Source organism: Sinohyriopsis cumingii, chromosome 1, assembly GCF_028554795.1.
Source record: "Sinohyriopsis cumingii isolate HCF-2022 chromosome 1, ASM2855479v2, whole genome shotgun sequence".
NCBI classification, from domain to species: domain Eukaryota; kingdom Metazoa; phylum Mollusca; class Bivalvia; order Unionida; family Unionidae; genus Sinohyriopsis; species Sinohyriopsis cumingii.
The window spans coordinates 88,784,211-88,800,345 of record NC_142961.1 but is presented as its reverse complement, the minus strand read 5'-3'; the positions used below and the strand labels follow the sequence as shown (position 1 = coordinate 88,800,345).

Genomic DNA, 16,135 nt, shown 5'->3' with positions numbered 1-16,135 from the left:
GGGGTGTACAAGTTGTAAAGGCCATGCCTGTAAGTATTGTTACAAGCCAGGGGTCTTTACTTGACCAAGGGGCATAAAACCATGGTGTGATTCCTACTAGAAGTCATAAGTTTACCCCAAATTTCCAAAGACTTCCATACAACTTCAGTTGTTGATTAGAAAGCCCGACATGTCCATTCTATACATAAATTTTACTCTAATGAATGTAAGACCACAGATCGCATAGTCTTCCAAATATCTATCAACCGCACATCTACAAGGTTTCTCTTCATTTGGTTTCTGTAGCGCCAGATGTTCATGCCATAGAAACTATAGAACTATCCCTTAACACAGTGAACTATTTTAACTACGCCACCTTAGGCCAGTAAAACAATGGTTTCCAGGCACATTTTGCAGGTACAACTGCATCACATTTGCCACCATGGTGACATACTGTGACATAGGTGGCGCTCACCAGATAATATGTACTTTTGAGAGAGTGACGTATGTAAGGTGAAGTAGTTCGCATTTAAAACATGCACAGTGGAGAGAATGTTTGCATACCTCTATGCTACATTAATGTAATGTGGATGATATTTCTTTTGGATATTGTACTTTTGGAAATTTTACATGATTTAAGCACACTGCTAACTAAAATGACTGCTCCCTTGTGTTAAAAAATCAGTCTGAATTAGCCTAAAGTACACTATACATAGCAGCTATTAAAATAGGGAAAATGAATTTTGCCAGACTAGACAATACCAGCTTCTAAAAGTGCAATGAATGAATTACCAAATATATAAAATGTGAAAAAAAGTTATCGGCTCTTTTTTATACAATTTACCTCTGAAGTTCAGGAAGTGAAAATGACCAAGTAGAGCAAACTTTTTGGAAAGGTGCACATTTGAAGTAAGGCCAAGCTGTATACTCTATAACACATAGTACACCCATCAATCATACACCAAAATAAAGGGAATTAAAGGTTCTTTTCATTATACCTAAGATATACAAGGTCTTTTTTAAATAGCCAGTATAACCAGTGAGGAAAGCCAGGGACATTCTTTTTCTTTAAAATCCTAACCCTATGCAAAATGCGAAACTGTATAGCACCACCATACTCAGTATCTGCCAAGTCCCTTCTTATTGATTTCATTGTGTAATTTACCGGTCTCCTACCATAAATACTGCCACTGCAGTCACACCACCAATGTATATCACTAGATTTTAATAGGGACTTTGTTATTCCAGGGACACTCATTGGGATTTAACCTGAATTCACTACTAGTGAACCATGGCATCATGGAAACTCACTAACACTAAAGTCCGTAATGTTTGCTCCAATTAATTTTCTAAATATTTTGGGCTAAGAATATTTCCATTGTACTAAATTCCAATAATCAGACAAGTAATCACAAAAATCTACAAATTCCTTAAAACGGGGTGCTATAACCAAATGCACATACTCCAAATTTATTACAGTATGTTGTACAAGTTGTAAAGGCAATGCCTGTAGATATGGTGTACAAGTTGTAAAGGCAATGCCTGTAAATGGGGTGTACAAGTTGTAAAGGCAATGCCTGAAACTATGGTGTATGAGTTTTGAACATTTTGTTTGTAACTTTCCAGCTTGACATTTTAGAAATTAACAGGAACCTGACATTTGTACATCTTATAATAGACTCTGATCAGCTGAGGTATTATGCACTAAATAAGTGCATGGCCTAGACTGCTTGTTATTTTATGTGTATCTGCATATGTACATTTGAAATGTACCAGATAAAATGTCTGGTTTGTAATTTTGGGAAGGATTGTAATATTAGATTTAAATATTAGATTAGACTTAAATGTTAGATTATGTTGAAGGTAATAGGTAAGAAACAGGTTTATTGCCCTGTTAAAAAATATGTTGTTTTAGAATCTACGTGTTTGGGACCCTAATCTCTTACAGAATTTGGCATATAGGTAGTTTTTAAAACTGAATTTATTTTATGCTCATCATACAAGTTTTGTGCACATTATACTTTGAAAACTTAAAGTATTATTGGTTATAAATGTTGTACAAGATATTTGCTGTTTAAAATTCTTGAAGCAACTTGCAAGGGAATATATTTAACAAGATTTACCAAGTCATACATGTAAGTGTGATGGACATGTAAGTGTGATGGAAGATGTTTAAGTGATTTATGTTTATTATTGGTTGATTGGATGCATTTTAATGGCAGCTTGAAAATATTATCTGTATGATTCAAAAGGAAATGGGAGATAGGTGCAATTTCCAGACAGGACAGGCCTGATTGGCTGTCAGACATGTGCCCTTGGAACATGAGTTTGATGCTTTAGTAGCTGAGCTATTTCATCTCCAAAAGTGATGTTTGATCTTACTGCTCTTTTTTGGGACCAACCATTTAAGTGATGGGGATGACAGTATGTGAGGTGAGCCTAAGATTTTCTTCATCCAGAGTAATTTGTTTTGTTTGAGCTGAAGATAATTCTTGTATTCAACTAACATGATGGATAGTCATAGTTCTTTTTGTGATCGAAACAGTGGAAGAGTACTTTTTTAAAACTTGTGGGGGCCTGGAAATTTTCTTCCAAATAATCACAGGCCAACCCCCATTGGAATAATTAAATGGTCAGTCTCTTACTTGGCTTGCTGTATGCCACAAACAGCTGATTGTGCATCCAGTGATCCCCCAACAAGAATAAAGATCTGAACTATGCTTCCAGTATGTAAAAACATTTAGTTTACTGGGTTTTTGTCCTCAGTCTCTTGCCAGAAAGCTTGACTCTGGTGATTTATAGTTTATTTAAAATAACTCTTTCAGCATTTGGAGACTGGGTTTCATTATGCTATTATCTTGAAAAATATAAACTTCACAGTTTAAAGATAGCACATATAAATTAGAGACACTGGACACAATGCAAAACCAGTGGCCTATTTCAGTGAATGAATAATGATATCTGATTGGTTAATACCAGGGAGGATGCCATGATACACATGTGGGAAGTACAGAAGACAGCTGAGACTCTGGGCAAATCCATGATAGCAGCCTCAAATGATATAATAAACCTTAATGTAATCTGTAAGAAATGATACAACTAAATCTGTTGCATTAGTTACTAGTACACAGCTTTCTCACTGTACAGTAAAACCTGTTATGAGAGACCGTCCCTTCTGCCAACCAAAAGCGGTCTCTCAAGACAGGTGGTCTCTCATAAGAGGTGTGTGAAAATGGACTGGTTTTCAGGGTCAATAGTTAGCATTGTTGACAAATAAATAAATGGCGGTTAGTGACATGTACTTTAGTCTGGTTTACTGCAGTTTACAAATGACACCATACGCTGGAGTTGTAAATTTCACAAAACTGATACTGTAGAAAGACACATTTTTTAAAAATACTTTATTAAAGCAATCTTTACTGTGTATGCAGTCTTTGTTACAAAGGATTAAATGATGGTTAGAGGTGTTTATCTCAATATATGGTTGTTCAACTATAGTGTTATTTAATGTGCACTTTGTTTGCATACTACATTTATCCCGAGGTCTAGTGTTTTCAAAGGATTAAGTTAAGGTCAGTGGTGTCAATCTGTTTTGTTCTTTTGGCGAGGCGGTCGTTCATAGCAGTGTCAAAATGCATATTTTGCCAAGAAATCGCGGTCGCTGGTCACGTTGAGCAGGTGGTCGTTCATAACAAAGCGTTTATATAGTAAAATCGATCCGTGCATTATGATTGTGGTCGGAAATGACAGGTGGTCGCTCATAGCAGAGGTCGCTCATGACAGGTTTTAGATAGAAAATGATAGAAAAATTACTTGCAATCTCACCAGAATAGAGGGGCTGTGTATAATTTTGTGATAATTCTCTTGTATTTAATTTTAACCAAAAGCGGTATAATACGTTACATTACTACACAGAAAAGAGTCAGTCAGCACTTTATATAAGTATAATTTGCCATGTCAGCATTATAGTAATTTTCCTCACTATGCCATTTTTTTCCCCTTGAGCATAAATGTTTGTTGAAGGGGATAAAATATCTAACTACATGTGTACATTTTTGGGGTTACAGGGTCAAAAGGTTAAAGGTAAGCTAAAGTTTACTGGATGACCCCTGATGCAACAATTATGTCAGTTACTGTTGCAACATAGTCATACTTTGTATCATTAGGTTTCGCTACAAGCTACAAACTTTCCAGTGTGCTGGAGTCGGGGATTGAACCTGAGAATACAGAGGGGCAAAATGATTGTGTTAGCTATTGCACTACACATGCTTCATGTAATCATTCTATGTTTAGATTATGCATTACTGAGATCCCAGTTGCAGACTTCCCATAATTGCATGGTTCCATGCGTTCAGAAAATTTTCACAGGAATTCTAATTAGAGCCAAAATAGGTCTCAGTCAAGTGTAGATCCTTTTATCAGTGTAGGCCTCAATCCAGTGTGGATCCCTTTATCAGTGTAGGCCCCAATCCAGTGTAGATCCTTTTATCAGTGTAGGCCACAATCCAGTGTAGATCCCTTTATCAGTGTAAGCCTCAGTCCAGTGTAGATCCCTTTATCAGAGTAGGCCTCAGTCAGTGTAGATTCTTTTTATCAGTGTAGGCCTCAGACCAGTTTAGATCCTTTTATCAGTATAGGCCTCAATCCAGTGTAGGTCCTTTTATCAGTGTAGGCCTCAATCCAGTGTAGATCCCATTATCAGTGTAGTCATCAGTCAGTGTAGATTTTTTTTTATCAGTGTAGATCTTAATCCTGTGTAGATTAATTTATCATTGTAGGCCTCATTACATCTTTTGTCAGAGTAGGCTTAAGTCCAGTGTAGAGCCTTTTATCGGTGTAGGTTTCAATCCATGTAGGTCCTTTTATCAGTGTAGACCTCAGTCTAGCGTAGATCCTTTTATCAGTGTGGGTTTCAGTCTAGACCTCAGTCTAGTGTAGATCCTTTTATTAGTGTAGGCATCAATCCATTGTAGATCCTTTTATCAGTGGCAAATAGTGAAACTGAGTGAATTTCCTAGCTCTTTCAGTCTTAGAACCAAACACCAATTTGCTCAGAAAAGTTTTGAGATTACAAACTATGAGCAGATTAATGAATTAATACAATTAGCAGGATCAGATGATCTGCCTTTGACAAGTATTAAACACATATTTGTGTTAACTGTTATCATCAAATGCTATTAACAAAATTATGCAGCAGTTTTCCAGATTCAAGATAGAAAATATTTAATGTTTTCATAAATTATTATGAATATTTTGTGTATTTAATGGCAGAGCCAGCACACCACCAGTTATTTATGTACCACTTTGTCACTAGAAAATATAACTCTTTTCTCATTGTCTTCCGATCACTCAGCCCTGCTTGGATAGGAGGGAAAAGTCAGTTTGCTCCAAATTGTCTTTCCAGCATGATCCATGAAAAGTATGAAATTTTCCATATATAAGCCTGCTGTTTAAGTGAAAATGTTATTCCTAAGGTGATTTTTGGCCCCCAAAATGATGGATTAAGGGTTCTTAGTCTCATGGAGCCAGTCTGTAGAATTAGATTCTAGATTGTTGACTGGAATAAAGTTTGCTATTTGATATGTGGTGTCCATTGAATTACCAAGATTCAATTTGGGCCACATTTAGTTAATATAATTCTTTTCTTTTGTTTTAACATTTGGCATTTTAATTCCTTTCCTTTGGACATATACATTGAGACTTGTAATTATGCTGGAGCATTCTCCCAGTAAACTGCATGCTTTATCCTTGTCATTTATAGTTGTTATAGGATACTGCATCTCATTGATGACTGTATTTCCTTGAAAAGACAGAAAAAGAAAATTCTTTTATTCAGGGCAGGATCCACTTTCTTAGCCCTACCTCATCTCTGTAAAGTAGCATCTTGGCTATCAATTATGTTCCAGCCTGATGAATCCTTGAAGGTGGTACCAGGTGGGAAATTGGACAGAAACACTGGGCAGTGCAATTGATTTGTTGAACAGGTCTTATTGAGGGATACTTGAGATAATCATTGCAAGGAGTCAGCTGTGATTGCAAAAACACTTATGGTGTTTTATTAAATTGTCTTGTAGAAGTGACTAGTTCTAGTAGATAAAAAATTAAAGCCAAATTGTATTTCTGTGTTTACTGTGTTTGCTACACTGGTAGATCAGGGCCTGTTACTCATTTGTGAACAGCATGCAGTGTAAGAAATACATTTTACCGTATTGGATGTAATATATGAAGTATGCACTTTAAAAGTATTATTTGGGAAAATGTAAGGTAAAAACTAACTATAATAACTGCACACATATAATGTCAAAAGCTATGTTTGCACCACTTATATCCACCCTTGATTTTCTTGACAGTCCTAGGAATAGTAGTTCAATACATAAGTAAGAAATGTGCATAGTTCTACTTGTCGAAGATTACATTAGTGAATATTAAATTATATTGTAAGTTCTACGATAGTGGTTGGTCTAACTGAGGTACATAACAACAAAATATTAAAATAAAGCTGTCTAATAAGGATCATCTTTTCTAATATCACCATTTAATTGCTCTTCAATTTAGTACTGAAATATATTACTAACCTTGTCATATTATGTAATTAATGAGTAAAAGGTCAAGGTGACCATCTATATGTACATGTATTATTATAGAAAAAGAGATTTAAATGACAAAAATTACCTAAAATTACTCCCAGAAGACATATAATTTAAGACAAAAGTAAGGTAGACATAAGTCCATTAAAATGCAAAATACAAACTTTCAAAACATTCACTGAAAGAAATTAGTGGGACGAAAAGTCAGGAGAGGTCATCACCATTAAGCATGGTGGAACAGACCTAAGTGATATCATATTGCTTACTATAATTACTCTACAAATGGTAAATTGTATAAATTTTGTATATATATTGCTTAGATATAAACCAAAGTGGCCAAAACACTTAACAAAGCCAAATCTACACACTGTTCCCTCTCCCCCCTTCTTGGCAATAGTTGATACATCTGAATATGTGTTTAATATCCCACTGAAAGTCACTCTTTGGTTTACAAAAGGTATGAATTTTGCTTGTTGTCCACAAATAGAACAATATGATTGCATTTATAGTAAAGTTAATTGTACTTGCATATGTGGAGTCACTGTATTGCTGTGGCTGTCTATAGGACTCAAGATACTAATTAGTTCCCATAGTAAACCTATGCAAACACCATGAGATTAAAAATTCAATAACTTTAAATATTTGAGTGCTCATGATCAGACCTATATTTATCAGTATAAATGAAACCTGGATGTCAACTTCTGTGTAAAGGAAAGGATATGAGCCACGGCATTTTCTGGACCTGCTTGTGTTTGAAATATGTGCTTTCAATTCCGCACCAAAGAGTCAGGTGCTAATTTTAGTAATGATTGTTCCAAACTCAAAACTGTTAAAAGACTGAAATTCCATCAATAAAATAATGTCTCTATATATTTTTTTCACTTAGAACTGGGATAAACTCTCAAATGATTCTTTTACCTAAAACATGACTTACATTATTAACCAATCCTGGTCAGCCAGACCCATATATACTCTATTTTATGTTCACCCATTTCCAGGCTGGTTCCCATTTTTCCATATAATTAGTACCATGTGTCCTCTATGGATGTACTAGAAAAGTTATCTCCCTTCATCTGAACTCTTCATTTTTAAGGTACATTTTTTTCTTTCTCCCAGTTTTGTTTTGCAGAGTAAAATGTTTATGAGAGATTAATTTAATCCTGATATTAAGAAGAAGCCACCAGATATGCATGGTAATATGTTCCAAAAATATCTATATGTTATTTGTGAATTTTTGCAGTGACTTCCCTGAATGTATAATGATGTAATTGAGACATGTGACTGGTGTGGAGTGTGGTGGTGGATTGATGTGAGAGATCTTCCCCCATTCCTTATGGTTTTTGGTTATCATTATCTTGGAGATGATCAACCACAGTATTATTGCCTGGGTCGAGTAATTTATAACATAAAATATGAAATTAAGCAAGGAAATAACAGAGAACTGAGCAGAGATATAGAATAGAATAAAACAAGCCTCTGTATGTAAAATACAACAATTTAATCCATTACATAAGCAAAAATGACATGTGAATGATTCACTTTCTCTCAGAAATAGAGTTTCAAAATTATGCGAATTTCATTTAGACGTTCTGTTACTGAAAGAACAAATTTGATCATATGATCAAGTGACAGATCAAAGTCAGATTCCATGGCATAACAGCATCTCCTAGTACTTCTGGTCCTTCTCAAATCACTGCTGGTGATCAATTGGCATTTCTGTATCTTTCATTCTTTCTCTATCTCTTGCTTTACTAGCCTCTTTGGGTGAACAAATCTTAGCTTGGACTGCGTTCTCTTCCCCAGAGAGTGGAACACATTGAGGACTGATTATGAAAGGGAAGAAACTGTGTTCCAAACTTAATTTCTGCATTGACACAAAACATGTCTGTACTGCATGACCAGAATAAGAATAAGGTGACATGTACTGAATCCCAAATTTTTCTTTTTCAAATATTTATTGAATGGATTCAAATTCATCCTCATTTCTTTCTGTGTTTTGCTATTGATTGACACCTCCCATGTGTTGCAAAGTTGCACTGAAAACGCTGTAAATCAGAGTGTAAAAATCTAATTAAATGGGGTCGTTTGAGTAAATATTTATAATCATTTAAAACACAAAATCAATGTAGTTGTCATTTTCTCAGTTTAACTTCAAACCCAGTATGACCATAAAAGTTCCTTTAGTGCTGAATATGTCCTTTACATAACAAGGACTCAATTACTTGTTGTTTGGTTAATGTGGGAAATGTTTTTAAAAAATTCTTAGGAAGTTATTTGTTCATAACCTGATTCATTTTGACATGTGGCTAATTTAATTTAATTACAATTGGATAATGTTGAATAAAGCTTTTTTACTGATGCGACCCCTGTTTGTCATATTCTGCTTTTTTAAAATCCACATTCAGTATTACACATCATGACAATAAATAGAAATGGCATCATGATTACTTTGTAAGTCAGAGTTTGAATTTCAGGTGATTAAACACATATAAAGTTCTTCCTTGTGAACTAATTCAACTTTGTGTTCTCACATTTTGTCTTGATACAAAAAAATGTTGCCAAACTCACTATGTAAATGAATACAGCATTCAAATGCTAATATTCTGTTTGAATATTCACAAAAAATGTATGCTGATTGGAATGTTTGCTTATTCATTTCATCTCTGAGCAGCTCAGTTCTAAGTGCAGAACAGTAAAACAGTGCTGTGATGAGATCAGATTTGGCTGTGGTAGGACATGGACCATCCTGCCTTTACAACCAGTGCTTGTTGACAATTTGGACACCAATGACAACAAAAGAATTAAATGGTTTCATTAACTTGTGAAGAATTTTCATATTCATTTTGTTGTTCTGTTAGACCAACCACTGTGGTAGAACTTTGCTATATTTAACAGATCTGGAGAAAGTGGAACAATTTTGGTTATAACACATTCCACACAGATCGTACTCTTTAAGAATATATCATGGCCATTAAGTGTGTTGATCCCTGGATTATTTAAACCTTAGTCTATCATCTCTGTGATGTAGAACACAAGCATATTGACTGGATCCTGCTTTATTCTTTCAGTCATAGACTGAAATTACATTTTTTAAAAATGAGGAATAAGCAACCATGTTGTGTAAAGCAGTTCAGATGCACTTCGTTGTGCATTGTTAGTATATTGTAATGTCTGTCTTGTGCTACCATTTAATTACATCAGACCTGTGCATCATCCATACAAGTAAAGAATTTTTTTGCAATTTCCTCCTATATATTAAGCAAAATCTTCACATTTTACATTTAAACCATGGAAAAGAAAATATTGCAGAAAATGTAATCTAAACTGAGTGTAATGCAATCATCAAAATATGTTTTTTTGCAGGTGGTATTTTAGTACCAACCTTACATTGGTGTAACAGTTGTGTTATCCTTTTAAAGAAAGGTACCATCTTTACTCTATTATAAGTCAAATTGCCAAAAACAAAGATCTTGATCTGCCATATCATAATACACCTGCAGTTCGGGGTATTTGTTGTTTCCCTTCTACTGATTACCCTACCAAACTGCACAGATCCAGATCTGCCAGCACATTATGTGATGGCAGATCTGGGTCTGTGCAGTTTACAGTTGGACTCATCTTAAAAGCAAATATATATTGTAATCCTCTGTGAGGAATATGGGGTTATACTAGGAACCAAACAAACTATACATTCAGTAACAACATTGTGATGTGTGAACTAGAGTGTACAGAACTACCAGTTGATAACTGGATTCTTTACAGTCAAACATTGCAGAGATTGCTTAGGCTTTCAGTCCAGAGAGAGCAAGCCACATGCTCATGTCAGTAGTTTTTATGCTTTTCTGATTAGATTACAAAGGAAAGCTGTTCAATAATAGAATCTGGCACAAATAAACTAGGTCTGGAGAGATAGTCATAGTAATAAACTTTTTCTATCCTTTCTTTTACCTAAGAGATACAAAGATATTTTGGTGAAGGCATTGTTTTTTTGTTTTTTTTGCTTGGTGTCATGATATCAATAGATGTAACTAAGCTCTGCATTTTATTAATTGTTGTGATACTGCTGTTAAGACAATTTTATCTCGTTGAAGTTTTCGTGTAGCTTACATGTCTTCAAGCCCAATTTGTGAATAGATTTATAAGAGCTACATCAGTTTGTATTGTTTGACTTTGCTGGGAGAGAAGTTGAAGATTCAGTTTAAAGGCCTTCGGTTGGTTGGCCAGTGTTTATCAACTAAACCTCTATTTACCACCTGGATGTGGTGCAATATCTGCAATATTTGGTGATTTGGGATCTAATGTGCTTCATTAAAACACAAATTTGGATGCCATGACTCCCAATATTTACCTCTAATGGTCATAGGACAGACGAGCTTGTGGGATAGCCTTTTGTCCAATGACTGTCATCCATCCATCCATTAGCACAAATTTATTATTGTTACTCCTCTTAAACTACTTGGAGGACTGCCATGAAACTTTATGCATGCATTGATTCCAGATTCTAGTTGGACCTAAATAAGAATGGTGCCTCTTGGACATCCAGAATGACCACCACAGCAGCCATCTTGAAAACATTGTTATCACTACTAAACGACTGACCATATATCAACATGGAGTTTTCAATTAAAGACTTATTATAATGTCCAGCTGGTCCTAAATGAAAATGGTACTGATCTGAGATCCTGAATGGCTGCCATTACAGCCATCATGAAAAATTTGTTATTTTCACTCTCCTGAACTGAAAGTTGTATTGACATGTCATTTTCACCAGAGGGCTTCTAATGATGACCCGTTGGTCCTAAATGAAAAAGGTGCTGATCTGTCCTCCAGTATGGCCATCATGCTGGCCAGGATGAACATCCTAATGCTGCTCCTCATGAATGCATGGTATTATCTCCATGTGTGCTTTCACCAAAAGACTTAAGATATCTAGTTGGTCCAGAATGAAAATTGGTGCTACTATAACATCCAATATGACTGCCACAGTGGCCATTTTGAAAATCTTGAGATCACTACCTCTGAATGGATGTTCATATTGACAAAAGACATTTCATCATGACTCAGTGGTTCTAAATGAAAATGGTGCCAGTCTTAGATCCAATATGACTATTGCACCTATCTTGAAACTTTTGTTATTACTCAAGAATCTGATGTATGGTTTCAACACTCAGCACTTAAAATGAAGAAATGGCAGTATCTAGGATTCCTGGAAATTATTTTGGAACAGTAGATTATTAATTTATTTAATGGACTCTTGTTTATCATACAACTACCAACTATGGTGATATTATCAATCTTACAGGCTGAGCACCTGTATTGAATCTTCTGCATTATGCTGACTTTTGTTGAACATTTTTGTACATGTATAATTCATCAGTACTGATTTTGGCATTATGAAAAATGATAGTAACATACTTTAATTTCTTATTTAGCTGTCCTTCTTATGGTTATATGTTTGCTGCCAATATCCATGGTACCCTGTATACCTGCTTACAAGCAGAGTCCAACTGGAAACAACAGTGACCATGATCTATGAACACATAATGTGCCAGCAGATCAGTGTCTATATTGTTTTTACTGCAGATTAATACTAAAAAATCTATTATTATCAAATGGCAGAACTGGGTCTGTGTTGTTTGTCTACAAAAATATTGTATTATGCAATCACAGATTAAGAGGGCCCAGAGTGGCCGAGTGGTCTAAAGCGCTCTCCATTATGGATCACTGCCATCTCATCTCTATCTGCATGGGTTCGAGTCTCGGATTCGGCCAATGTGGATATATGAGAAAGCTTGCCAGTTGCTTCTCTTGGTTTGGTGTTTTTTTTCGGGAGTTTTCCCGGGTTCTTCCTCCACCATTAATACTGGCCACCATGTATAGCCTATCTTGTGCTGAAAATGGCATTAAACTATACAACAATAACAACAGATCAGGGTCTGTGTTGTTGGTCTACAAAAATACTGTATTATGCAATGACAGATTAGGGTCTGTGTTGTTTGTCTGCAAAAATACTGTATTATGCAATGATAGATCACAGTATTGTCTATAAAAAATACTGTATTATGCAATGACAGGTCACAGTATTGTCTGCAAAAATACTTTATTATGCAATGACAGGTCACAGTATTGTCTATAAAAAATACTGTATTATGCAATGACAGGTCACAGTATTGTCTATAAAAAATACTGTATTATGCAATGATAGATCACAGTGTTGTTTGTTTACAAAAATACTGTATTATGCAATGACAGATCACAGTGTTGATTGTTTGCAAAAATACTGTATTATGCAATGATATGAGTGAGTATAAATATGGTACTTGAAATTTTTTTGCTGGAGGATGAACTATATAAAATTACCATTGAATATACATCTTAATGTTACTGCTTTTTGTACCGATGTCCTTTGTGTACTAATGTCCTTTGTTTACCAATGTCCTTTGTGTACCGATGTCCTTTGTGTACTGATGTCCTTTGTGTACTGATGTCCTTTGTGTAACAATGTCCTTTGTATACCAATGTCCTTTGTGTACCAGTATCCTTCGTGTACTAATGTCCTTTGTGTTCTCATATCCTTTGTGTACTGATGTCCTTTGTGTACCAATGTCCTTTGTGTACCGATGTCCTTTGTGTACCAATGTTCTTTGTGTACCAATGTTCTTTGTGTACCAATGTCTTTTGTGTACTGATGTCCTTTGTGTACCGATGTCCTTTTGTGTATCGATGTCATTTGTGTACCATAGTCCTTTTGTGTACCAATGTCCTTTGTGTACCAATGTCCTTTTGTGTACCGATGTCCTTTGTGTACCAATGTTCTTTGTGTACCGATGTCTTTTGTGTACTGATGTCCTTTGTGTACCGATGTCCTTTTGTGTATCGATGTCATTTGTGTACCATAGTCCTTTTGTGTATCGATGTCATTTGTGTACCATAGTCCTTTTGTGTACCAATGTCCTTTGTGTACCAATGTCCTTTTGTGTATCGATGTCATTTGTGTACCATAGTCCTTTTGTGTACCAATGTCCTTTGTGTACCAATGTCCTTTTGTGTACCGATGTCCTTTGTGTACCAATGTCCTTTATGTTCTGATGTCATTTGTGTACCGATGTCCTTTGTGTACTGTGTACTGATGTCCTTTGTGTACCGATGTTCTTTGTGTACAAATGTTCTTTGTGTACTGATGTCCTTTGTGTACCAATGTCCTTTTGTGTATCGATGTCATTTGTGTACCATAGTCCTTTTGTGTACTAATGTCCTTTGTGTACCAATGTCCTATGTGTACTGATGTTTTTTTGTTTACTTAGGTCCTTTGTGTACCGATGTCCTTTGTGTACTGATGTCCTTTGTGTACTGATATTCTTTGTGTACCGATGTCCTTTATGTTCTGATGTCGTTTGTGTAATGATGTCCTTTGTGTACCGATGTCCTTTGTGTACCGATGTCATTTGTGGATTGTTCTTCTTAAAAGTGTGGATCTTTTGTAAACTCTTTTGGGTATGTTGCATCAAATGCAAGTATCTCATAGTTTAAATAAATAAATAAATGTCTGCTTGTCTAAGCAGGGTAAATTAATGCTATACAAATACAATTTATAAACCATTAACTATAACAGAACATGTACTGTCGCAATGCAGTTTCATTTTTTGTGTCATCATAGATGCTCTTCAGGTGGATATGTTATACTGTCAAAGTATTTTCTGCAACTAAACTGTTTGACATTATTGCTGTAAGGGTGCAAATTTCTGTTGATCTATAAAGAGAACATTAATTTGGGCAAGTGAACAATTAATTAGATTTATGGGGACAGGTGCATGTTAAATCGCTATACTGCAATGGTTTTTAATGTCTGTGTCTTGAGAGGAAGTGATTCTTAATTAAGCCTTTATTTATTTAACAGTCAGACAAACTGGAAGGAAAAGGTTAACTTCAATCTTTGTATCAAAATGTCAGAGTTCAGATTGTCCAGAAATAGTTATTTGGAAATCTAGAAGTCATGCTGGTCACAATTTTGGTGCTAGTTATAAAAGGTGGTAGATATATTTAATCCTGATTGGTTGTGCTAAATAAGGGGCATTTTTCCCCCACACAAAATTTCTTGTTTTCAATATGCCCCATCACAAAATTTAGTCAGTCTACATTTTCCTGCAATTGGGAAAAAATATAGGAGACTCCAAGATTGAATTTAGAAGAAATTCTCTCGTAAAAACATTTATCCGAGGGACCGGATGTCTGGAAAGTCCACGAACACAATTCTGGTGGTAGAAGCAAGCAAAGCTTGGAAGCAATAGGTATTTGCATCAATCTCATGTAATTCATTTATACCAATACAATGGTTTTCTTGAATTTATTTGCTTATATTTGCATGAATTTATTTGTTTAAATCTGTAGATCAATTTTCTTGATACGAATATAACTATGTTTGAGTTCATCTGTCTGAATTCATACAATGACCTTCTTTATATAAGTTTGATGAATTGTTTGAATTTGTCATCTTGATTGTTATAAGAATCAGGTATTCTAAGAATTTCATGTATTACTTTGGCTGATATGAGTTACAAGAATCCATGTGAATTCTCCAATCTTAGATGATTTCACGTATAATAAAAACTTTAGTGTATATTGAGTGAAATTAACGTTGTTAAGCCATGAAGTGAGATTTCATGTATGCTAAAGACTTGAATGTGTGTATTCGCTGAAAATAACGTAGTTAAACCATATAATGAATTTCATTCATTCATTTGTGTAATTGAGATGCAAACAGAACTGTTGTGTCTCGTGTGATGTTAATGTGAGTCATTGATGAAATAGTCATTAGGAAGTACATTAATCTTATGAAACTAGGTTTGTTTATGGTCTACCATATTTGGCTTGACCAGATAGTCTTTGGTATCTGCTTGAATTCTGATAGGATGTTATCTGACATAACGAGAGGGGAGTAATGATCTATTCCCAGTAGGATATCTGACAAAAGATTTAGGTTGCTTCTCTGTTTATTTTGAAAGGGGAAATAGCTCCAGTGACGTATCCACGTACCTACTTATCCAAGTATCTACGTATCTACGTACTTATGTATCCACCTACCCACACAAAGTTTGATGGCCAACAGAGGCAAGATAATAGAGAGTTTGGAGAAGAAAAAAGCAAAAGGACCAAGAATAACAGCCACAGTTGGAGTGAACAGGAAATAAGCAGGTTATGAAGTTGCACAAGGCAATGACTTCGATTGTTCACTTGATTCTGTGATGAACCAATTTTATAATTTATAACAGATTGGCTATTTATATAAGTATATTTGTGTTTGAAATTTGGTGAATGATTTATTTCAAAAGAGAAGTGTATCTTCCTATGTAATGTATTATCACAGTTGTTTATGTAATTGATTAAATTGTTGTATTTCATGTACGGGGCCTCGTGTCATTCTGTTATATATATCTGCTCAGATCTCTGTTTATTCCATCTATAAGTTTTACACTTTATATTAATATTTACTTGATCTGGGCAACAACACTGAGGGCGATCACCCTCTAGATAATAATAACCAAATAAAGCGGGCACCTTGTAAGAAGTTA

General features: G+C 35.0%; 1 long non-coding RNA gene across 1 annotated transcript in view; it reads left to right on the top strand.

Moving 5' to 3' along the window:
• Positions 1-15,924, top strand: part of LOC149807305 (uncharacterized) — a 119,847-nt gene extending 103,923 nt beyond the window's left edge. The window contains exon 3 of the long non-coding RNA XR_016414909.1: positions 15,569-15,924. This is a non-coding gene — a long non-coding RNA (uncharacterized LOC149807305). The remainder of the gene's footprint in view (positions 1-15,568) is intronic.
• The last annotated feature ends 211 nt before the right edge of the window (positions 15,925-16,135 follow it).